This window comes from Corvus cornix, chromosome 1A (assembly GCF_000738735.6).
Source record: "Corvus cornix cornix isolate S_Up_H32 chromosome 1A, ASM73873v5, whole genome shotgun sequence".
In the NCBI taxonomy this organism is placed as follows: Eukaryota; Metazoa; Chordata; class Aves; order Passeriformes; family Corvidae; genus Corvus; species Corvus cornix.
Genome location: NC_047057.1, coordinates 41,419,089 through 41,442,470, shown reverse-complemented (window position 1 = coordinate 41,442,470; position 23,382 = coordinate 41,419,089). Strand labels below are relative to the sequence as shown.

At 35.3% G+C, this 23,382-nt stretch overlaps 1 protein-coding gene across 9 annotated transcripts in view; it reads left to right on the top strand.

Annotated features, from left to right (window-relative positions):
- Window positions 1-23,382, top strand: part of MGAT4C (MGAT4 family member C) — a 333,638-nt gene that overhangs the window by 201,800 nt on the left and 108,456 nt on the right. For 3 of the 9 annotated variants that reach the window (XM_019279764.3, XM_019279762.3, XM_039571581.1), the window contains exon 1: window positions 3,606-3,782. The exons of the other annotated variants lie outside the window; for them this stretch is intronic. The gene's annotated coding sequence lies outside the window, so the exon portion shown is untranslated. Of the gene's footprint in view, window positions 1-3,605; window positions 3,783-23,382 lie in introns of those variants that run through there. 9 annotated transcript variants of the gene reach the window in all.

Here is a 23,382-nt window from a genome sequence, read left to right as displayed (position 1 = left end):
AATTGAATCTGTTAAAGGTTATGCTGTGTTTGATGTCTAGAAATTGAAGCATGAAAAACATGGATCTTGATGGAGATTCTTTCAAAACTCAAACCAAAGATTTTGCTGTTAAATGTTCTTCCTATAGTTTACTCAACACTTGGCAAATTTTACTTCAATATTGGGGTTAATTAATGGTCATCTCTTGGGATTGTCTGGGGATTTTTTTTTTAATTCCTCAGGAGATAGAAAAACATATCTGCTATAAAATGAAAAAAAAAAAAAAAATTACTCTGTTATGATTTTCAAGTTGAACATTACAAAAAGGAGTGACCATGCAAACAGAGCTGCCATCTTGTGGATAAAAATCTCCTAAGAGCAGGTAGCTCATATTGCCTGAATGCAGGAGGAAAAAATATTTATAATAGTCATCAGGTCTACCTGACTTGGCATTCATCTCATATACGGGATTATGAGAGCTGTAATTTTGAGTTTACACAATCAATCTCTAAAAACTCATCACCTGACTGAGTTCTAATTTCCCCAAAAATCTTTAAACCTAGCCCTTCCAATATTAATAATGTATAGGTTAAGCAACACTGAAGAACCGCTTGTGTTTTTCAATTAGTGTTTGGTGCAGAACTATGTTTGTAATATAAATAATTGGTTTAACCGTTAAACTGATGTGACAGAAATAATTGTCAAGCAATTAAATGCAATAATGATTTTGGCTCATGGGAAATATATACTAATAAACCTGAGTTTCACTTTGCTCGAGGACTAAAATATCCCCTCTAGTTAAATTCTTCAGCATTATTCATACATTGATTTCTATTAGGTTATAGAAAGAAAACCAGATAGTTATTAAAAATCATTAGTCACTTCTCTTTCATTTTCTTGTTCTTTCCTTCTTTCTTTTTCTGTGTGATTTGAACTTGAAACTAAAACATGCCAAAAAATATCACTGCCAACAGCGCCTTTATTTTCTGTGGTAGGCGTGAGAGTTGACAAGCCAATCTCTTCATATATGGAACCCATGGCACAACGATAGGAGCGTATGAATTCTGTGTCCCTGGATTTCACACACAGTCATGCTTTGAGCTCTTGTAACCTATTCAATATGTTTATTTCACTGAAGAGATTTTTCATTTAAAGAAATGGCCTTACAACTTTTTCTTTTTTCTGAAGTGACTTGCTGCTACTGCATATTTAAAAGCTATAATTTAAATATTATCATATATTTTCATTATTTATATTTCAAACTGGTTATAACACATGGGCGACATCATATGGAAGTGTGAAAAATGCTGTGTGACTTGATTACAATCATGGAGTTGTTCTGTTTTTTACAACAGTTACTTTGTTTAGCCTAGATCTCCAATTTCTTCCATGTTTTTAAAAGTACTAGTGATAGATAATTTTTGAAATGAGCATGGAAAACCTGATAGTTTATCAGTAAATTCATAAATAGCTCAATTTCAAAGCATTCCTTAATCACATATTACTGCAGAAAAATGACTTTTTTTATAAAGAAAATGTCAAATTTTACAGGCCATTTACTAAGAAATATTCTGCACTAATATTCCAAATTAGCATTGGTACTACACTTTCTCAGTAAATTTTCTAATTTACTGCTTGGTTCATAAAGCATAGGTTCTCTATTATCACTGGAGAATAACACTTTATGAACGCTGAGAACTTTTTAAGAATATGGCACTCTACCATTAAAGATGGTCAAGCAGATAATCTGTGAGTGATATGCTCTTTAAAGGTGTAAAGCATACTCTACATAAGAATAAAAAATGCATAGGACTTTACTTCATCATTGTAAGATTAACTGGATATGGGAAATCCAGGTATTTTTCATGCTGAATCAACCAACGTAATAAAATTTTAGCAACATTGTGTCGGTTTGGTCCAGACTATATATAGCATTAAATATTCAGGAGAATATAACTTCTACATATGATATATCTAATCATACTTTACCTCATCAATAGTTCTTTTCCTTATGACTCATGTTACGATGTCTTACCTTTATCATTTCGTAATCATACAAAAGCAAAAGTGACATTCCCATTGTCCAGAAATTAATCTTTTCTGACCTGAAATTCAGTTTTGTCACTTTGCATAGCAATGAATCTTTTTTTATATACATTTTCATCTGAACTACCATGTTTTCTGAGCAGAAATAAATGAACAATGGCGTTCATTTTGACCGAAAGTAGGTTTTGGCTAGTAGGTTAGCCTCCAGATCCCCACACAAAACTGGTGTTTATTAAGTCCCCAGAATTTTATCTTCTGAGTCTCTAAAACTTTGTGAAAGAACCACAAGAAAATGACAGAGCTCTTTATCAAGTTTATTCTAGAAATCTTGTCTTAAATGTCTTTTAGATTAAGTTAAACCGTGTTTGATTAGATTTCATTTTTCCTGGGTTTTTTCGGCTTGGTGTAGTTAGTTCTTTGGTCTTATTTTTTCCCCAGAGAACAAACTGAGCAACTTTCTTTTTTTTTTTTTTTGAGGGATAACAGACCATAAACAAACTCATGTGTTATATTATTTACTGTAAATACATTTTGGATCAGGTTCCTACCCATTTAAAGAAAGTATTAGTTTCCCAAGATTAAAAAAAAAAATTGACACAGAACAAAAGATACAAATACAACATGTGCTAGATCAGATTTTTTGCTTTTTTCTGTCGAATAATAGGATTTTTTTGCCACTTAAAGATGAGAGATCAGACTATTCCTTTATAGAAAAAGCAATTATTTAAGCACTGATTTGGATTCATTTTAAAGTTATCATGATTTATGATGTTGCCTGTAACATAGCTAAATACTTAGTGCCACTATATTTAGGACATCATACATTTGGCAATGTGTTTCATGCCTCATTTACTACAGAATATCTGGGCTACTACTTAGTATTCAAAGAATAACTCTGCATGTACATTTGTGCATCCCTATACTTTTGCTGTTAGTTTTAAATACTTAAAAAGACACAATAATCAACCTAACATTGCAATAGTGCAACATTCTTGAATTTACATCCTTTTCCCAACGTGTGCCTTTATTAATCTCATGCCTTAAGAGGAGGCAATGCAAAATCATTAAAAATGTGAGTTCTCCAGGTGCTGCATGCATTAACCTTTCCTTTAATATCTCTTTTGTACAATATTTTGATCATTACTATCATTTAGTAAACAGATGATGAAAATGCAGTTACCTGAGGGTCTTGTTTAATAATTTAGGCAAATTAGTTTGTAGAATTTATTTAATTGCTACATTCAATAGCTAAGCCACAACAAGCATCTGGTCCCCAAAGCAGGAGCTTCTTGTACAATCTCATTTGCTACAAGGAAAAAAAAATAAAAACAGAAAAATGAAAAGGGAAAAAAAAGGTAAAAAAAAAAAAAAAGGAAATAAATGAAAGGTGAAAAAAAAATTGGGAGAAAAAAAAAGAAAGAGGAAAAAATAGAAAGCCCCCACCTGTGTGTATGTATGTAAGGATTAAAGAGGCACCTTTCAGTGGGCGGCCGGCAGTTTAGGGTTAAGGGCCGGTCCAGGTGAGGGAAGCCAATGAGCGCCCGCCCGGGGCCGTGCCTGACATCATCCCGCCGGGGAGCGCCCAGCCCGGCCGGGGCAGCGCCCGCCGCCGCCCAGCACCGCCGTGATGGATGTTTACAGCTCCTCCGTCAAAGCCAATTATCTCGCTTTTGTGTGAGGCCCAGGGATCGCTCAGGCTGCCTGCTCGCACACGACACTGCTGGATCCAGCTGAAGCAATTGTTTTCCCTGTGTCTGGTAAGAGTCTGGTCTGGTTTGCCTTCTCTTTCAGAATAAAGGTGATGCGCCTAACCTGGGAGGGGAATTGCTTTCGTAGTTCAGAGGCTTATATGCCTATAATATGTAAAAAGCAGATTTTTACTGGCAAAAAGGAGATCCTTTAGAAAGGGAATGGTTTTAAAGGAAAAATAAGTCTGTGTCTGGCAAACTCTACTTTGTAATACAGAAATAAATAGCCTGCATGTTTGAGCTGCTCTTCAGGTGCTCTAAAGACTTATTAGGCTGACAAGACCATCACAGAGACCAGTCATTTAATAGCAGTATTTTTCCTTTCTTTTCCTTTAACACCTGTGTTTTTCCTTTGAAATCCAGCTTTTTTTTTGATGAACAAAGAAATGGGAAGATTTAAGAAGAGGGAATTTAATGTTGAAACAACTTTAAAAATGTTCTGGAATACTTTTGCAGATATCAATCAAAAGAATAATACCATGATTTTAAAGTTTCCAGTTCTGGAATTAGTTATAGTTACTGTGTTCTGCTAATTTCTTTAATCTAAAGTGGTAAGAAACTGAGTCAAAGATAAAAGTGTTCAATATACAATATGCTGGTAGCAAAACACCCAACAGAGTTTTTTGTTTATATGTTTTTCCAATTTACATTCTGTAGCTCGTCTTAAAAAACATGTCATTCTGTAGCTCTAAAAGTGTACATATAGAGGATGAAGAACCAGTGCTTATATCTTTTGCATTGTTGGCAGCTTTGTAGCTTGCACAGAGAGAGGAGGGAGAGGGGAAGGATTCTGTCCATGTAACTTCTTAGTTTTGCAACAGATTTAGTACATTTTAAAGCTTCTGAACCTATGTGGATTTAAGAGATTAGAAGTGACAGTGACACTGACAAATCAGATTCAATAAAGAATTTAATTGACTGAAGGAGTTCAGGGGCTACTGTATGAAGAATCCAATAACCAGTTTAACTAGTCAAGTAGTGTACCTAATAGGAAATTAAATAGCAGGTTCCAGTTAATTTAAAAGCTTGATGACATTTACTTTATAGTGATTAGAATTCACTAGGTCACTTAAGAACTCTCCGTCTTTATTTCAGTAATCCATGATTCTACAATCCATGATTCTACAATACAAAGTTTTAAATAATGACATATGTAGTGAGTATTACAAGTGCCTGCAAAATCGAGATATACATTCAATTTAGCTATGATCATCTCTGCTCCAGACACTGTCAGAAGAATAATAGTTATTTTCATCTCAAACACCACTTAAGACAGTAGGGCTTCTCAGCTGTGTTACACTTTTGTGCTCTTTACTAGTTCAGTCCTGTCTATGCTGTTCCTGGTACTTACTGTTGTGAATTCAGCTCTGGATAATAATGTGCCAAACAATCCCAGACTTTTCTTAAATGACATATCTATAATATGGGTGGCATTAGAAGAACATATTTATTAAGGTGAAACCTATATTACTCTTTCCTGTCTTTTTACTACCAAATTTTGCTAGGTGAGATGACCATGGCCTATAAAGGAGAGTAGTATTTAACATTTTACTACGTTACCCTTCTTGCTTAGATCATTATTAAAGTTGAATTTATCATATGCTAGTGTTGCAGCTATGCCTTTAATACTTATTAATTTAAAAAAGAAAGTGTTTTCACCTCTCCCTCAGGGTTACATACCTACACATTGCATAGGTCCATGTCATTTATCAATGCATCGTTATTAGGCTTCATGTTAGATCTCCAAATATTTCTGTTCCTACTCAGTTTAGCCAAAATTCAGATATAAACAAATTATCTGTTATTTCCGTTAAAATACAGAATGATGCATATAACATGGATGCAAGGCTGATTTGTTACATGCTCAGTGTTCTGATCCAAAGCATTCAAAGACTGTTTTTAATAAATGTGCCCTTTTATGTACCAATAAATGTTGCTTTATTAGATAGTAATCATGGACTTAAGAAAGCAAAGGAAACTTAATGATATGATAATCCAAACAGATAGCAATCAGCTTTTTGTAGGAAATGAGACTTTCTTCTTTAGTTTAACCTTTCAAAAGGAAGAGAAATAATTTCTAGTGCAACATTTTATGGAAAAAAAAATATGGAGGTTTTTTTCTTATTTTCAATCAGAAACTAAGTTTAACAGGAAAAAAAAAGCAAAAAGAAGAAAACCACATTTTTTGGATAAAAAGTGTTGTGTTTTTTTTTTTTCTTTAAAATAATAAAGGTAACTGTGGTAATGCTAGCCCAAGGACTGCCTAGCAGATTGACCATTGCTTTGGAAAGGAGTCCCTCTAGTCTTCTACTTTGTTATACTTGGTAAAGTCCATATTACATCAATGGCCTGCTGTATTAAAGGAAGAATTAGCATGAGGTTGCTTGATTGTATGCCTAGGTCATTTTGTTCTTCTGATTCTCTGTGAATGAGTCAATTTGAACATTTTGACAGTGACATCAAGTAATAGCCCTTTCAGTGCAGATTTGAGTCATTCCTCCTACACAAGATACTCTCTTCTCTTGTCAGGTAATTTTGAGAAAAGTGACAAAAGGAGTTTTTATTTTTTATTTGCAAAAATTCAATGCATTTAGCATTTCTTAAAGAAAATAAAGGTGCCAGCTAAGCAGAAATATGATAATAACATCAATTTCTCAAAAAGTATCCATACCTCTAGTACTAAAAACACAAATTGAATAGAATCCTTCTTCCTCTATAACTGGCAAAGGAAAATTAGCCCTAGAAAAATACATATTAAAGTCGTTTTGCAATAGCACATTATTTTTGTATCTGATTTCAACAAGTACAGGAGACAGAGGAGTTTTTTCATACTCCAAGCTTTGGTCCATGATTCAGATTTTTGGTTTATCTAAAACAGATTAAAAGGACACTCTTCTAGGATTTTCCAAATTATAAAAACAGTCTTAAATCCATGTGCTGTAACCATCCTCCTTGTTCATCAGTGAGGTCCTTTATGTATAAGGGTGCCAGATGAGACCTGAGAATCTATTTTGTTCCCTTTGCTTTTTTATTCTTCTATTCTGTTACTAAAGTTAAAAAAAAAAAAAAAAAAGTCCTTTTCATCTATGTAGTGATGAGGAGATTTTTTTTCTTCTAAATTTTTCTCTTACTAAATTCAAAGGCGACAGAGATTACAGAGAGTATTTCTAAACCAGGAGAAGTGAGATGCAGATCTACATCTGTCCCTCCAAGTCATCATTTTCCTTTGGAAAGAGATCCAGATGTACAGACGTGGAGAACACATCTTGGATGTTCTCCAATAGGACACCTGTCTGGATGATGAAAGGAACAGTGATGTAGATCACAAGTTTGTCACACAATACAGACACAACCTTTTCTTCTTCTCTTTTGTTTTGAATCTTCAATGAAGTCCAGTGGATGCCCTGATACCTAATAAATATTGTGCTAAAAGGTGATTATGGTCAAGGACTTACAACTCAGATTTTAAAGTGGTTTTGTACAGTATGGTGCTTTTTGTTTCCATAATTTGGGTATTACCACACAGAAGTGTGACATTGTGAATGCATTAAGTCAATCCTACATGGTTAATGGTGTCGGTTTTGGCTCATTTTAGCCAGGAAGTTTCCTCTTCTAATCTGTGGAGAGAAAGGCATCTCCAAAAAAGAATTCATCTCATCATTAAGATATTTATTTCAGATAGATGAGCTGAATCACTCTCTGGAGGGGAAAAGTCACCGCATACAGACAATCTACTTAAATACTTTCAATTATGTGTCAAATTTCCTGACTTTTAAATATTGTCTAATTAAGATCTCTTAGATTTGAGTAGCATTGAATCCCACAAGTAACATAAATAATAAACAAACAAACAGATAATTATACTCATTATTTGCTGCACATAGGAATCACAGTTACTGATTTCTGCAATAGATGGACTCTGGACTTCATGTCTGCAGTGGCAGGGGTGTTGAACAGAGCACTTGGTGCAAGACTTTGTGGTTCCACAGGTATTTGCTGGCAGTCTTGTCCACTGGTATTTGCAAGAAATGTAAAGGTTTGGGAAATGCAGATCTACAGCTGGCAGTAGGGGGAAGCATGCTCCATCTCTTACATTCGTTCAAGCATTGTCTCCCATGCTTAAAACTTATAATTCCTCTCCCTGATGATTTGTTAACCTGCTGTCAGAATCATTGGAGAATCTAGCTATTGCTCACATACACTGCATATTTTCAAAGTATTGCGATTTGGCTAATTTTTTTTCCCCTCTTTCTTCCTAAAAGACAGAACACAATTTTTTTTCTGCTGAAGGTCTTCAATTCCCTGCACTAACTCAGGGGACTCCCCAGACATTCACAGTATTGAGCATGGACAAAGAAATATCACTTGTCTAGCCTCATTCTTTGACAACAACATCAGGTGTCTAGAATCTATAATTTCAGGACAAATGGTCACGAGTTTATCCTTTCAGTTGTCAGTCCATCCCATTTGGTTCACCCTCTATGCAGGGGTTCTTAAGAATCTTCTGAACAGTGTAACAGTTTACTCTGCCCTGATGCAAAAAAAAAAAAAAAAAAAAAAAAAAAAAACCAGCCCAGAGTATTTAATAAATCCTTCATTGGGGCCATGATTTTGGTTGAAATAGTTTGTTGCAGTTTAAAAATACAGGTATGTAAAATAATAAGATTTCAAACAAACATGTGCCATACCTTTTAAATCCAGACACATAGCTGGGAATTTCTGGATACAACTTTGAAATTTTGTTCATTAACTATCACAATCAATCTCTTAGTAAAGTTTGGATTTTAGGATCTTGACTTTCCTAGAATCTTAACTGACTGAGAAGTAAAGGATTATAATGGATAAACAGAAGGTGAAGGGTACTTTCAAGAAAGGAAGAGAGAAGATTTTTACATTGTTTTCTATTCTTTATAAATTTAAAAATTAAACAAAATAATGTGGTCAAAATTTCAAAGAGTTGGAAGAGTGTTTCCTGAATGAAACATAATCTCTTACAATCTATCATCACAGAATAATATTACATTATCACTTTCAAATGAGAAGTACAGCTTTCATAGTTGCCAAGCTGTACTTATCCACATCTGATGGTCTCCATTAATTTTTAACAATTGTCCTGTCACCAGTCCAGTGAGCTGTAGAAAATTCTGTGGAGATGTCACATTCCTTGATGATTGCAGTTAATGCTGCTGCCCGTCTGAATCAGCATGAAATGTAGACACTTTTATGACTGAATCTGCAATTTGGGATTTGATCATGCTATTTATAGTAATGCTAATGGTCTGTAGCACTGACAAGGGGTGTGTTGAAGTCATTCTCTCAGTTACCCTTGTTTTCAGTTATAAAGGCAGAACAGACATCTGGATTTTATATTTCAGTAACTAGACAGAAAATAACAGCACGAAGCAGTCATGACTTCCACTGGTGGAAGATTTTAATAGGCTTGTTTTGTTGGATTTTTTTTTTAAATATCTGTGGATGCTTTTTAACCAATATTTTGATCTAGGAAAAAGGAGCATATTATTTTGATCTAGTTTCTAGAAAGTCGATTTCAGTCACATAGTAAAATAAAGGAGGCTTAGTGACATCTCAGGAAAGTAAAGTTGAACTAAACAAATACAGCTGGACGTGGGTTTTAAACTTACCATGTGTTACTATACTAGCAAAATGCAATTTTCTATTTTTTTAAAAAATACCTTAGAAACACTGCCTCACTTCTGAAAAAGAATGGTTTACTTCCAAGTCCTCATTGTGTTTACAAATCCAATTCCTAAAATGTGTTGTATCTAGTTTGTTTTAATTTTGAACCTAAAAAACCCCGTTATTTGCTCTAGAAAACAATATCTGGGAAAAATCTTTCTCAAGTTAATAACATTAGAATATTTAGGAGATTGCCAGATTTTTATCTCTCTCTGAAAGTCTGAATATTATCATGCCCAATAGCTACAAAATTATCAAGAATCCTATTTAATGCTATAGTTCTCGTAACTGCTGCTGTAACCAATGGATAAAGAATAGTAGGAATTATGGCATCTTGCTTCATTATTTCATCTTTTAATTCTCACAGAACCACAGGGAGGAAAATAACAACAGGAACAGCTAAGTACATTAATGATCCCTGGAAACAGTGCTTGATTTCTTATGGGTTTGTGTCCCTTAATTAATTAACTACTTAAGTGATTTATACTAAGATTTCTTTTTATCTCTCCATACGCTTGTAAAAATTAAGCCATTCTTCTCCCTGCAGGACGAACAAGTACTGGCTTGTGCCAACTTGTTAGAATCAAGCACCATCACCAGCTTACCACCAGAGCTGTTTTCTCACTGCCTCTTGGTTTCCCCCAACACAGAGCACAGGGAGTAAGAGACGGGTTAATCTGAACTGCTTTAATTGGCACTAGATTGGCCCCCAGATGTCTAACCTTAGTGTCCTCTACTACATTCAAAAGTTCTTCTGTGGGGAAGAGTAGTCCTATTTTTCTCAAGAAAACAATAGGTTTTTTAAATGTATGGACACTAGAACTCTATTACCAAAGCTCTGAGAACTTGCATCAGTTGAGGATATCACTGGAAAATGGATCTGCCCTCTTCCATAGGGGTGCTGGGAAGCAGCTGGAAATTTCAAGGTTTTAGAATAGCCCTATAGGATGAACTATAGAAGTATTACAATTCATGGACATTGTGTTATGAGGACAGAGCCTGTAAAATATGTCCAGAAACATGCTAAACATTTCATCTGTACTCTAGTATATCTTTTGAATTTTTACAGTTAATCTTTCCTATGTACTAATTTAGCTTGCAGGACTATGATATAGTAAGACATTGAAGTAGGCTCTCTATCAAATCCTTTTCTACAGGTTCTCAGAAGTACCAGTAATTCATTGAAATCATTGCAGAACAAGTAAAACTTCTGAAGGCTGTGGTTATCTAAAAAGATATATTTCTTTTTTTGGTTTAGCCAAAAATTTCTAAAATTAAGTGTTTCATTCCCAGTTGGGTAATTATTTCTCCCTGATATCTGATAGAGACCTTTAATTTGCTTCTAAGTTAGAAGCAGAGAAGAGAATAAGCAGACCAAAATCCTCATAAGGCTTGATAACTTCCTTCCTGTGACAGACAAAGAGAGGAGGGATCTGTTTCTTGCACACCTGCAGTGAGTTCCCTTCTGAGCCTTGCAGTGTTTCACCCTGGCACTGCACTAGGCTCTCTGAGCTCCAGGAGAGCCACACTAAAAGAAATAGCTGCAGTGACTTTGCTAAGAGTTTCAGAAATTCAAGTCACAAAGGATTGTGACAGACAACTGTATTATCATCTATATGGACAACCATACTTAATCATACAGACAAAAGGAACTAATTGACTAGGTTCCACCTGCTCCTGTCTCCAGATGCATTCAGTGACTAAAAATCCGTGCATTTGTACTGGAATCAATCTTCCTCTTGGGACAGCCTTACTCACTTTCAGTTATTTGGTTGCATTAGAAAGCTTACTTTTAATGTGTTTTGTTTTTTTTTTTTAATTAAGCATTCCATGAATGAATACATATTTTTCTTTTTTTTTTTAAGTCACGTAATATGCTCTCTAGTACATCCCAGGGACTATATGCATCTGAAGTAAAAGCTTTTAAGCAGCTCTGTTCTTTTATTTAAACAAGATGACAGGAATCTTGAAATTAAATCACATGTTAAAAGCCTGAGTTCTTGGCAAACTTCAGTCTGAAGGAGCTGAAACCTATATAGATGTATTTATGGGATCATATCACAAACACTCACCAGCAGACAAAAACCTCTTGTCACCCAGCTAGTTGAATCTGGGATATTGTGCAACCATAGGAATACATGAGTATAGGCATGCTGGTTATGTAGGAAGTCAAGTAGCTTTACAGCTGTAGTACTCTGATTAATGAAAAATGCTGCATTATTTTTGAATTTTATCCAGGGACTGCTTAGTACAAAACGTACAGACAACTCAGAGTTGCCTGCAGAACCAGGACAATTATGTTCCAAAGAACATACAGCGTAACAGATGCCTTCCCTGGTGCACGTCATAGGCTTTGTGTGCACACCATGACTAGGTCCTCTTTCCACTTTGGGATGAGAGATGCCTGCATCCCTTACTCCCCACTGAAGGAAAGTCTGTGTACCACTGTGTACTAATATAGTCATTTGGATCTGGATAACTGGGAACTAGGACAGTGATGCAAAGCACAGACTACCCACAGGTAAGCATGGTACTCTTTGTAGACAGCCTGGTCATAACCTTTGTATGTTAGCATACAAACTTCCTTAATAATCACTCAAAGACATTTAACTGATACAGATTGGGCGTCTAAGATAAGCAATCATTATGGCTCACTAACCACCTGTGTTTTATGTGGTCTAATACTTAAATTTTCTGACTAAAATTAACAGCCTGATTTTGACCTTAAGCACTGCAAGAAGTGCTACTCAGAGAATACATTACTCTTCCTCCTTCTTTCAATATTTCGATATTACTTTCAAAATATTTGCTTAAATCACGAGAAGATAATTTTGGTAGTTTATTTGGTGTAAGTTCTCCTACACTGGTCTGTCTTCCTTAGCTATAGGTCTACTTTACTACTCTTGAAATCTTAAAATTAATGAATAAAATTATTATATGAAGGACAGAATAAATTAAGACAGTTCGAAGATATCTGATGTGGTGTCTTTCCCTTAGTAAAGACTTGTGATTTCACTAGTCATCTGTAGACTGGGACAGGGAAGAGCCTTTGGCACACATTAGGAAAGCCTATTAGTTCTCATACATTTCCTTAAGTGACTATTGTCAGAGAAAAACCTGTAAGTTCTAGCTAAATGTAAAATATATTGGTCTTGTCAGAAAGAAATTGGCTGGGGATATACTAATGGGAATGCTTGCTAAAGTGGTCATATTTCTCTGTAGTCAGGTTTTTGGGTACAAACAAATTGGTGCTGGGTTATGAGGGGAAAAATTTTTTTGCACTTTTTGCTTCACCTGATTTCACCTTTTTTAAAGTTATAGACCACAAAAAGCAACATCCTCTTTCTGCGATATGAAACCACTTTTGCCCTCTGACTAATGCTTCTCTGGCCAATGTCAATGTACACATTTCCTTAATATCTGTATCCTCACACTTCTGTGGCCAAAATTTGTCAGTATAGAATCTCAGATTCTTGAGAATTATAGAGCTCAAACTGACATTTTTAATTCCCTGTTGATTTCCTATACAGGTTTTGTATTGACTAAAAGTTTATTTCCAGCCTAGAAAGCCAACTGTTTCCTGCATAAAAAGAAGTGTGGCCAGTGGGTTAAGGGATGTTATTCTCCCCCTCTACTTTGCTCTTGCACCTGGAGTGCTGCATCCAGCCCTGGCATCCCTAGAACAAGGAAAGATATGGACCTGTTAGAATGGGTCCAGAAAAAGGGCCACGAAGATGATCAAAGGGCTGGAGCACCACTTCTATGAAGAGAGGATGGGAGCGCTGGGGTTGCTCAGCTTGAAGAAAAGAAGGCTCTGGGGCAAACTCATTGCAGCTTTCCAGTACATAAAGGGGGCTTGTGAGAAGGATAGCAAGAATTTTACCAGGGTCTGTAGTGATAAAACATGGGGCAACAGAGAAATTTTGGATGCTCCACAGTCCTGAGAGCATTCAAGGTCAAATTGGATGGAGCTTTGATCATCCTGATCTATTGAATGATGTCTCTTCCCATGGCAGCAGGTTTGGACTAAGAGACCTTTAAAGCAGCCTTTCAACCCAAACCATTGTGTGTTTTTGTAATCTACTGGGTGTTTCTATTTCCATCAGTGAAAGCCCATTGGATTAAGGTCATAAACTCTGAAATTAATAGCTTTAAAATTACATTTTTTTGTGAGCTAATACACATGGTCTTTTTGGGTTTTTTCAGGCATTTTTAAAGTAATTTTCTGTTCCACTCATTCCTCAGTATTAACAAAATGTTGCTAGTATTTCTGTAAAATATTAAATTGATTACAAATTTATGGTTAGGATCTTTACCCATCTGCATAGCTATGAGGAGATCCTCAGCCACTGGTAAGGCCATGCCTGAAGTACTGTGTCCAGTTCTGGGCTATCGAATATGAGAGGCATTAACATATTGGAAAGAGGCCAGTGAGGGGCCACAAGAGTGATTAATGGAAAGGGGCATCTCTCCTGTGAAGAAAGACTGAAGAGCTAGAACTGTTCAGCCTGGGAAAGAGAAGGCTTGGGGGGATCTCACCAATATATATAGGTACCAGAAGGGAAAGTATAAAGAGGACAGAGAAAAAGTCTGCTTTTCAGTAGTGCCTAGTGACAGGACCAGAGGCAATGGGCACAAATCAAAACATGGAAGGTTCCCTCTGAACATCAGGAGACACTTTTGTACTGTGAGGGTGACTGAGCACTGGCACACATTGCCCAGAGCATTTGTGAATCTCCCGTCTTGGATATATTCAAACGCCACCTGGACGTGGTCCTGAGCAACCAGCTTCAAATAGTTTGCATAAACAGGGTGGTTGGGCTTCCAGGTGTCCCTTCCAACCTGAATTCTTATGTGATTTTGTGATCCTTAATCTTTTGAGGACCCTTCAGTAACCCTGTTGCTTTTTGCTTAGGCCAAACGAATTAGAAATATAATGAAAATTATTGAGCATGAAGAATTGAAGTGGAACCAGATCACCCAGTGTGGTGGGTCCAACCTTACCTATTCTGTAATACTTTAGACTGGTAGAATTTCAGGCCAGTGTCTCAAAGCTACACTGCTTCAAGCTCTATGGTTTGCCTCCTGCAGCTGTACAAAGCCCATTGATTTTGTGGGTGTAAAGATTAGGATCTAATAATGGCTAATGTGGATCAGTGGCAACAACACACCAGAAGTGATCTCCTTTCCCTCATCATTTGGAGTAGGGATGTGACCAACACACCCAGTCGGTTTCATGGCCTGGGTTTCCCTCTGTCTAGGTTTCATCACGGAATGTATCCATACGCAGCCTGGAAGTGCTATGTATTACTTACAGTGACTAAATTAGTCAATATAATTTTAGATTCGCTGATACAGAACTGAACATTCTTCTCATGATTAATCACTCAGAGCCAAAAAACTTGACAGACATTTGCTTCATTTAGTACTTGGGCTCTGAGCAGCACTGTGTGACCCAAACCTTTGTCTTGCAAATGACTGACTACAAATCACTCATACCAACTCTTCTTAAATTTATGGTTCACTAACCCTTTTCTCATTTTCTTCACGTTTGCTAAAAACTTGTGGGGTTTGTTTTGATAAAAAGAATCCATTAACATGCAGAAAATAATAAAAAAGAAAAGGACAATGACTGGTAAATATAGTCTAGTTTCTTTACAGAAGTTCAATGTAAGTATTAATGAGACTCTAACAGAAAATAGAATATTGTACATTTTATAATATAGAAATATTATGATTATGAGACCTTGAAAAAAATTGCTTGAAAGAACTTGTTAAAAGAAAAATGAGGATGATGTTGTCATTGTGACTTTTTTTTCATTTTGATTTGGTAAAGATTAATGAGGTAATTCAGGCAGTCTTGAAAGAGTTTTGTTGATGTTGCATTACAGTTCAGTACCAGATTGCAGATGTGACAGCTCTCTGGTGGCCCAGTAAGGACCAGCTTCAGTAATACAGATATCTATTTTGGTAGCACTGCACTGTCTACTTTTGCAGCAGCAAGATTTGATAGGATTTATAAGATATTCCAATTTCATCACAAGTATCATTGCAATATAGCTTCAGGTTTACAAAAATAATTTGGTCATTGGAAAATACTGCCTATGTAATGCCAATTTTTGTGCTAATGTGAATTTCCAACTGTGTAAAATAGAAGTGTAGGTAAATTCAATTTAACATGCCCAGAGGCACAGACTTGCATACTCCTTTCCGAAACTAATCAGGTACTCATTCATGAATCTCATTTTTCTCAGTCATATCTACATAGTTTACACTTCAACCTTACATTGTCTTAATTTCCAAAATTCAGGATTCATCTATGAAAAGTGAAAAACATTTAATTGATTTCTAAGATACTCCAAATAAGCTATTTGTAGTTCATCTCCTTCCTCAGAGAGAACAAGTATTACTTGGCTTCTTTTTATAGCAAATGCTCACTCTCTTCCCTACCTCCTCACAATTTTAAACTTTTTATCTAGTTTAATATACAAAGCCAAAGTTTAGATAAGAACACTTCAGGTTCTGTTAAAACAAATTGCAGAATGCAGAGATTCTGAAAGAAAGGCAGAAAAACCTCATTGTGCATTGACTGGCAGAAGCCAGATGCACTACTGGGACATGCAAATTGGCTGGTGAGGTGGTGTTCCTAAAACTTCCATCTGCCTCATGGCTAGTAATGATGTCACAAGTGTCTACTTCATGTGGAGCTGACTTAGGAAAAAAAAGATACACATCTAGAAGAAAGCTTTTCATCAGTTCTGTTCTGAGAACAAGTTTTTCCTGCTAAATATTCCTGCTAGTCTGTGATTATTCTTAGCTTATTTTTCTTCATTTGCATTTCTTGACCAATATCCTCCCTTCTCTTTACTCTCTCTCTATTAACTTTGCACTTTACCATTTTATTTCCTACTTAGTCATATTTGTTCCTATTCCTTCTCTTCTGTCTGGTGATCATGTCTTCAAATTATTCTAGTGTTTGTCATCTTGCAGCATGTGTACTACAGGTAGTTCACAGATACCAGAAAATGATATATGAGGTGCTGAGTTTGTTTTTTAATTCACACATTTACACACAGATTTAAATAAAGCAGCAAATCAGAGAAGGTCATAAAGGGGGTTGCCACAATGTAATTTGTTATTATTTTTTTTATTCTTGTAGAATTTTCATTGAGGACCCCATTTGACCTGTAGTTACAGACACTATTTTTTTCATCTCATGTGTTAGCACAGTTTTCCAGTGTGCTAAATAAACAGTCTGCACTCATACTGTTACAAGAGATACGTGTTCTGGACGAGTTTCTAATAGTCTCTCTATGTTCCATCTACCAAAGAATATGTAATATAAGATGGAATCATCTGTGGATCCTCTTCCTGTGTATTAAATTACTAGGGCTCAAGTTTTAATATTTAGATTGAAATTTTTAATGAGATCTGCTCCATCTGTTTTTTTCATTATTATTTTTTATTATTTTAATACTTCAGTTGCATTATGGTTTTTTCAGGCTAGGAGAAATCAGACATGTCTCTGCGAGACTCTTTATATTATGCTACAAGCTAAACAAAAGCCATGTGGCTTTCCTGGTGCTGGGTAATAATTTCTGTCATAAAGTAGTTACAACAGGCAAGATATAGCCATCCCAACATGGTGATTTGGCTTTGCAGTTCAGCTGGTCTTCATCCTGCTCTCTTGTAATGCTGCACGCAGATCGAACTTGCGTCTTCTTGCAGTGCAACGTGTTAGAGTTGAAAGTAAAAAGCAGTAGACAAGAGTAATATCTTCAAGATTATGTTTTTTTTCAGATTATTACATAACCTTTCCTTTTATTCTCAATTAATCTGTTTTGTTGGTGTTGTGGTTTAAGCCCATCTGGAAATTAAGCAACACACAGCCACTTGCTCAACACTTCTCTCTCTCTGCTCCCCGCCACAGTGGAATGGGGAGGGGAGTCAAAGTAAACTTTTACATTAATATAAGAAAAATTTAATAATTTAAAATAAAGTAAATACAGTACTAGTGGTGAATGATGATACTACTACTAATAATAAAAGGGAAAAACAAGTGATGCACAATGTAATTGCTCACCACCTGCTGACCAATGTCAGACCCTGCTTTCCAAACCCAGATCAGCACTTCTTCCAGGTAACTCCCCCAGTTTATATCTTGGGCATGATGGCATTTATATACTAGGATGATGACACTTCTCAATAGCCCATCACCTTCCCTGTTTATCTGTTTTGATAAACAATCATACAGATATCATTCCTTCAGTCTATGGAACACTTCTGTCAAATGTTCATAAAATGTCCCCAAAAAATTTTGTTGGATTCATTTAGTCCATGACTTTGGCCTTCATCCTGAGTAACAGTCTTTCAAGCAAGAAAGATGGTGTGAGGTGTTGGATTGTTGCATGCTGCACATTTGAGTCAGTTCCGACCCCAGTACTGCTGCACTTCTTCAGTTTCATCAAAGTTCATTCTTCACTGGTGAGTGTGCTGATCAGAAGAAAGTCGGGCTTGGATCCCCAGAACATCTGTGGTTAAGATCCATCCTGCGAGGTGATGCACATAGAGCCTAGAGCCATCACAGAAGCAGTGTTGAATAGTTATTAACGATAGCTATTAACTACGGTTTAATTCACTGGCTATTTTCACCCAAAATCAAATCATCTTGAGGCACACATTGGACTTCCTCATCTTCCTGCATTACCCACAAAGCGCACCCAAGTCCTTGAGCAAAAGTAATCCTATGGATGGTTTTACCTTTGCCTGAGGCAGTAATAACCCATAATTTTTCTCCAGCATGTTTTTAATGTGCACTACAGGAACTTTATGCCTTTCTATTGTATGTAGTATTCTGATTGGCAGATCCTCTCGTGTTGACTAGCCAGGTGGCTTTTGCTAAATATGCATCCCAATGTTTGAAGGTCCCACCACCCATTGCTCTCTGTGTAGTCTCCAATAGCCTTACAGAAGTGAGGCTGCTGGTGCTCCATGTGCTATGTCTCAGTTTAGTAAAAATTTTCTCTGTAAAATTAAACTAAGTTTATTCAGCTGCACTGCACTAAATGAATCCTTGAATTTCATATAACTGAGCCTTTGGGAAGTGGATTTCAGATTTTCACTTGATATAAGGCCAGATGGATACAATAATACTTACAAAATAAGCAATTATTAAATTAAAAATTAATCCTAATTAATAAATTTAGTTTTGTAGTAGATTAAAAAGGTGATGTGGAAATGTAGCAGCACCATAAAATCAGTGTAGAAAACCAGATTCCCAGCAGCAAACCTAAGGTCCTGATCAAAAGAGTGAACTTAATGCTCAGCATGTGGCATGACAATGCACTGCTCAGAGACAAGCACATGTTCAGCTAAGGACAGGGTTACTTTTTAAAATTTTCTAAAGAAGGATATATTCATATAACTGCTACTCAAGGGATCAGAAAATTTCTATGGCATGGTTTTGAGCCCACAAAAGTACTCTAGGTTGCCTTTTAGCCACGTACCAAATATTATTTATTTTTCTATATAATGAAGACAAATAACTATAAACAAACAAGAAAGAGAGAATATCCAGGGCTAAAGGGTTTGCGGTCTTTTTCCTGTAGTGATTGCAAAGTTTGAAGTCTAGAACACAAGTTCAAAACTTTTTGCCAGTTTTAAATATAGTAATATTACTTATTGAAAATGCGACTACAAACTGAAAAGTTAAAAGCTTAATGTAGAATGCATGGACATTTTAAGCATATGGTAGACATTGGTAGTTAAGTTAGCATATTGTACCCAAGTTCAGGATGAGAAGATTAATTGTGTATGTGTGAAAAAAGAATATTTTGGAAGATGGGGAATGCCAAATAGATTCAAGGGAAAAAAATCATCCCTCTACCTCAATATATATTTTTATTCTAGCGTTTTACTAGTAATCAGTTACTCTTCAACCTACAGCAAATTCTTTGAATCTGAAAAGGTAAATCTAATTTCTTTTTTGTTCTAGAATATATACAATATTATAACAATATTATATACCTATATTTTTATTTTAATGTTATTTATATTACTACTAACTGTAAACAGGTTCTGACCAGTTTACTCTTCTAGTCCTGCACAATGTTCTATCCTAAGTAGTGATAAAGCAAAATATTTTTAAAACAAGTGTCAAATTTTGTCTTTATTAAATAACCAGAAATAATTTCACAGGACAGTGACAAATTTTAAGATTGCATTAGCATATCTTGAGGCAGTGGTTAAATCAAGTATTTTTTACTAATTTTATACATTTTTGTGCATTTTATACAATTAATAATAAATTCACATTCTGTACTAAGGAAGGCTTTTTTCCCATTCATTAGGTAAGATGGAAATGCTTGCTTTCTTAAACCTTAACCTTTGTATCGTAACTAGTAGTATACAGCTGCACTGATTTGACAACAGAATTTTAAACTAATCTCTAATTCACTAGAGATTGAAAAACCTGTTTCAGGAAAGCTCAAGCCTTTCAAAATACATTGCTATCACACTTCACAGCTGGGCTGAACTTTAAGACATTTGCAACACGCTGTAAATAGTGAAGGGAAGTCTGATCTTCTGCATTCCAGAGTGAATCTTAAAATTATATGAAGCTGAAAATTTTGTGAGCAAGAGTATACATTTTCCAAGTTTCCCAATGAATGTGAACATTTTTATTTTGAAGGTTTAAGAACTGAGACGTGACTAAACTTTGTGCTAAGAAAGAAACTAAACATATTTCCATATTTTAAAATTAATACAAAACTCAGTTCTTTTCTGACTCCTGAGTATTAGATTCATTACGTCATCCAAATGAAAGAAGAATACGCATTCAATCAATGTTGCAATATAAATAAGAGGCTATAAACTCTCTTTATTTGAATGGGAAGATTTCATCTCCTTATCAGCACAAGGTGAAAATAAAACAGAATTCTGCTTCCATTGGAAATGAGCTTCAGCACAGGATTTTTTTTTTTTTTCTGTAGAAGGCACTTTTCTATATACCAGAGTAGTTCAAGAACATCTTTCTCTGACCTTTTTCACAGATTAAATGCAGTGAAACAAATTGTGGTATACCGGGTATTGACTGCAAGTTGAAATTCTTGCATCAATGAATTTTCCATTTAGTAGTATAGTCTACTTTCTTACTGGAGTTGTAACTAGTGTACTTTTGTTATATTTCTGACTCTGAGTGCTGCAAATGTTTTTTTGAGATTAATAATTAAATGTTTAGGGGCTGTAGGATATCCTAATACAAATATTACAGTTTATGTGGCTATACGGAGATTTTTCTAAAGAACTTTTAATTTAGACTGTCATTTTGCAAAAAAACCTAATTTCAGGTACATCAGTTAGAGGTTTTCATTGAATGAGGAATATAGAAATGGGCTTCATGTTGCTAGTGTCTCATTAGGTAACATATTTCCATTGACTTAACCTCAATTTAGGAGTTGGGTTGTTGAGTTTCACATTACCAATGAAGCCATTTAATCTAGAATTGAGTTTGAGTGTAGGAATTTTTTATGTTCTTCTTTTCATCTGCTGAGTGTGGATCACTTCGTTATCTGCTTTTGTTTTCACATACTCTTACTGTCACATACAGCATACAAGAAAAAAGAATGCCTCAGAAATGCTTAATGAGGTTTTATGCTCTTTTGCCATCTACACATACATGTAGAGGAACAGTTTCTTTCAGTCTAACTCAATACAAATATCTTAAAATAAATTTGTTCTGCTACTAAGTAATAAAAATAGACATTAGCTGTTTTGAAGACGTGGACATATTCATCTAATATCTGACAAAGAGCAGAGATGGGATTTCTGCCATGGAGGCTTGATCCCATGCAGAACTGACATTTCAAATGGTAATGGCTTCTGTAACATCACCTTTTTTCCTTTCAAAACATAAATATATAGCTGAAGAATAAAACTAACACAGTAATTATTACTTAAAAGAACTTTACACAATAGGAAATTATTTTTAATTATTTGAAACCCAAATGCTATGTCTTAATGAATTCATTAAATCTAAAATGAACATCAAAAAGTCTTTGTTCTCAAAAAGAAAAATCATTCAAGGCATGAACATGTGTGTGACCTGCTGTAGTAAAAGCACAACTGATATTGTTGGAAGAGATAGATGATTGGCTTTTGCCTTAAAATTTTCTGCTGGTATGTTTCTAAATTTTTTCACATAATAGAGGAAAACAATTAATTGAATGGATCAGTTTTCCTACCTCACTATTCTGTGTAGTATCTACATTAATGAAGACTTTGGTGGGGGTAATACAGGAATCTTCATTCTGTCTTTTAAGACAGAAAAATATCATAATTATTTGTCACAAGAATTTTGGAAACTGGTTTTCTGAGTTTCATATTTACAGAACCATCTTGGTAATAAAATGTTATAGGAATGCACTTTTTTTTATGAGGTAAAGCAATTATGTCTTCCATGAGTCCCAACACCAATTCCACTGGACCTTATTCAGGAGAGTTTGAGTTTTCATTCTAATCCTCAGCAGTCCAATAATCAATTACATCACTTGGTAGTTTAGTAAACTTGGTGTGTGTCCTACCCAGGACTGAGGTTTTTTTGTATAAAGAGGAGATAATCTTCTTGATTTATGTGGCTGTTTCAAGGACTAAATAAATGTCTGAAAAATTTTCTGAGAGACGTAAGAAAAAGTTCTGTGTAATAAATAATGGTATTACTCTTCCGCCATATTACATCACAAAATAGGGGAGTAAGAATTAGTCTGTCTCCAAAATTCTAGCTAAATTACTTTTGGTTGCTTGCTTTTCTGAATGTCCAGCATGTTGGCAATTTTCTATGGAATACACCAAGCCCAGATTTTCAAACTTTTACTTCAGCTGGATGACATTTGTGAATTTAAGATTTACTTTTGCCTAATGCTTTTCAGCAAATGGATTATGAGGTTAAAGATTCTCTTTATAAAACACAAACAAACAAAAACACCCTACAAAAATCAACGGTGGAAAGAAAAGGTCTGAATGACCAACTTAGCGGAAAACCTTTAATAAACCAAGTTTAACCATTTTGGAAGTATTCATTTTAAACACTAGAGAGATTATATTTGTTTTGAACTAATCTGGTTTGTTGCTTGAACTTGTGTGAGGGGAATGCACCAGTGTATGTGCTACCAAAGTTCTCAGTTGCAAATGAGTTCTGGTGAAAGCCTTATGCAACTAATGTGGTGGTGATGAAGTGAGACTTCCCCTTTATTCTAAATAGGTCTCCCAGATACATCAGAGGGAGATCTGGTTCTTCAGGAAAAAGTAGAAATGAAACCTTTTAGTCCTTGTTTTCATTGCAATTTCTTTGTCTTTTGTTACTGAAGGTCATGTATGACCTCTGAGTTTTAACCTGAATCCTCTAGAGACCACAGAGTGAACAACAACTTGCATTTTTATAATATTAAGACAGCAGAGCTCCACTTCACTGTGATTTCTGCCTTGACTAGCAGACCATGTTGTTATTTTATTATTACCAGAAAACCTCAGTCATTCAGACTGATGATTGAGAAACCTATTGGAAGTTACTGAAATACTGCAATGCTCTTCCTCTCTACCCCCCACCAAACACAACTGATTCATTGATGTGTATCAATGGTTTTAAACTGATTTTCCAAACTTCAGAAAATGGAATGGGATTGCAGAAAACCGATAACCATTTTTTTTAAATATCACAGGAGTGAAAGAAACATTATAAACAGGATGAGTACATGTGCATAAGACTGTGTGAGAATATTTGTTATGAGCAGTGCAGCAGGCTCACAAACATCATTAAAAATTACAGCACAGACTTGTAGGTGTAGAATTTGCATTCCTCTACTGCTATAATTTGTTTCTTGTGTTTTGATAGAGCCCAGGAGTCCAGTGATAGACT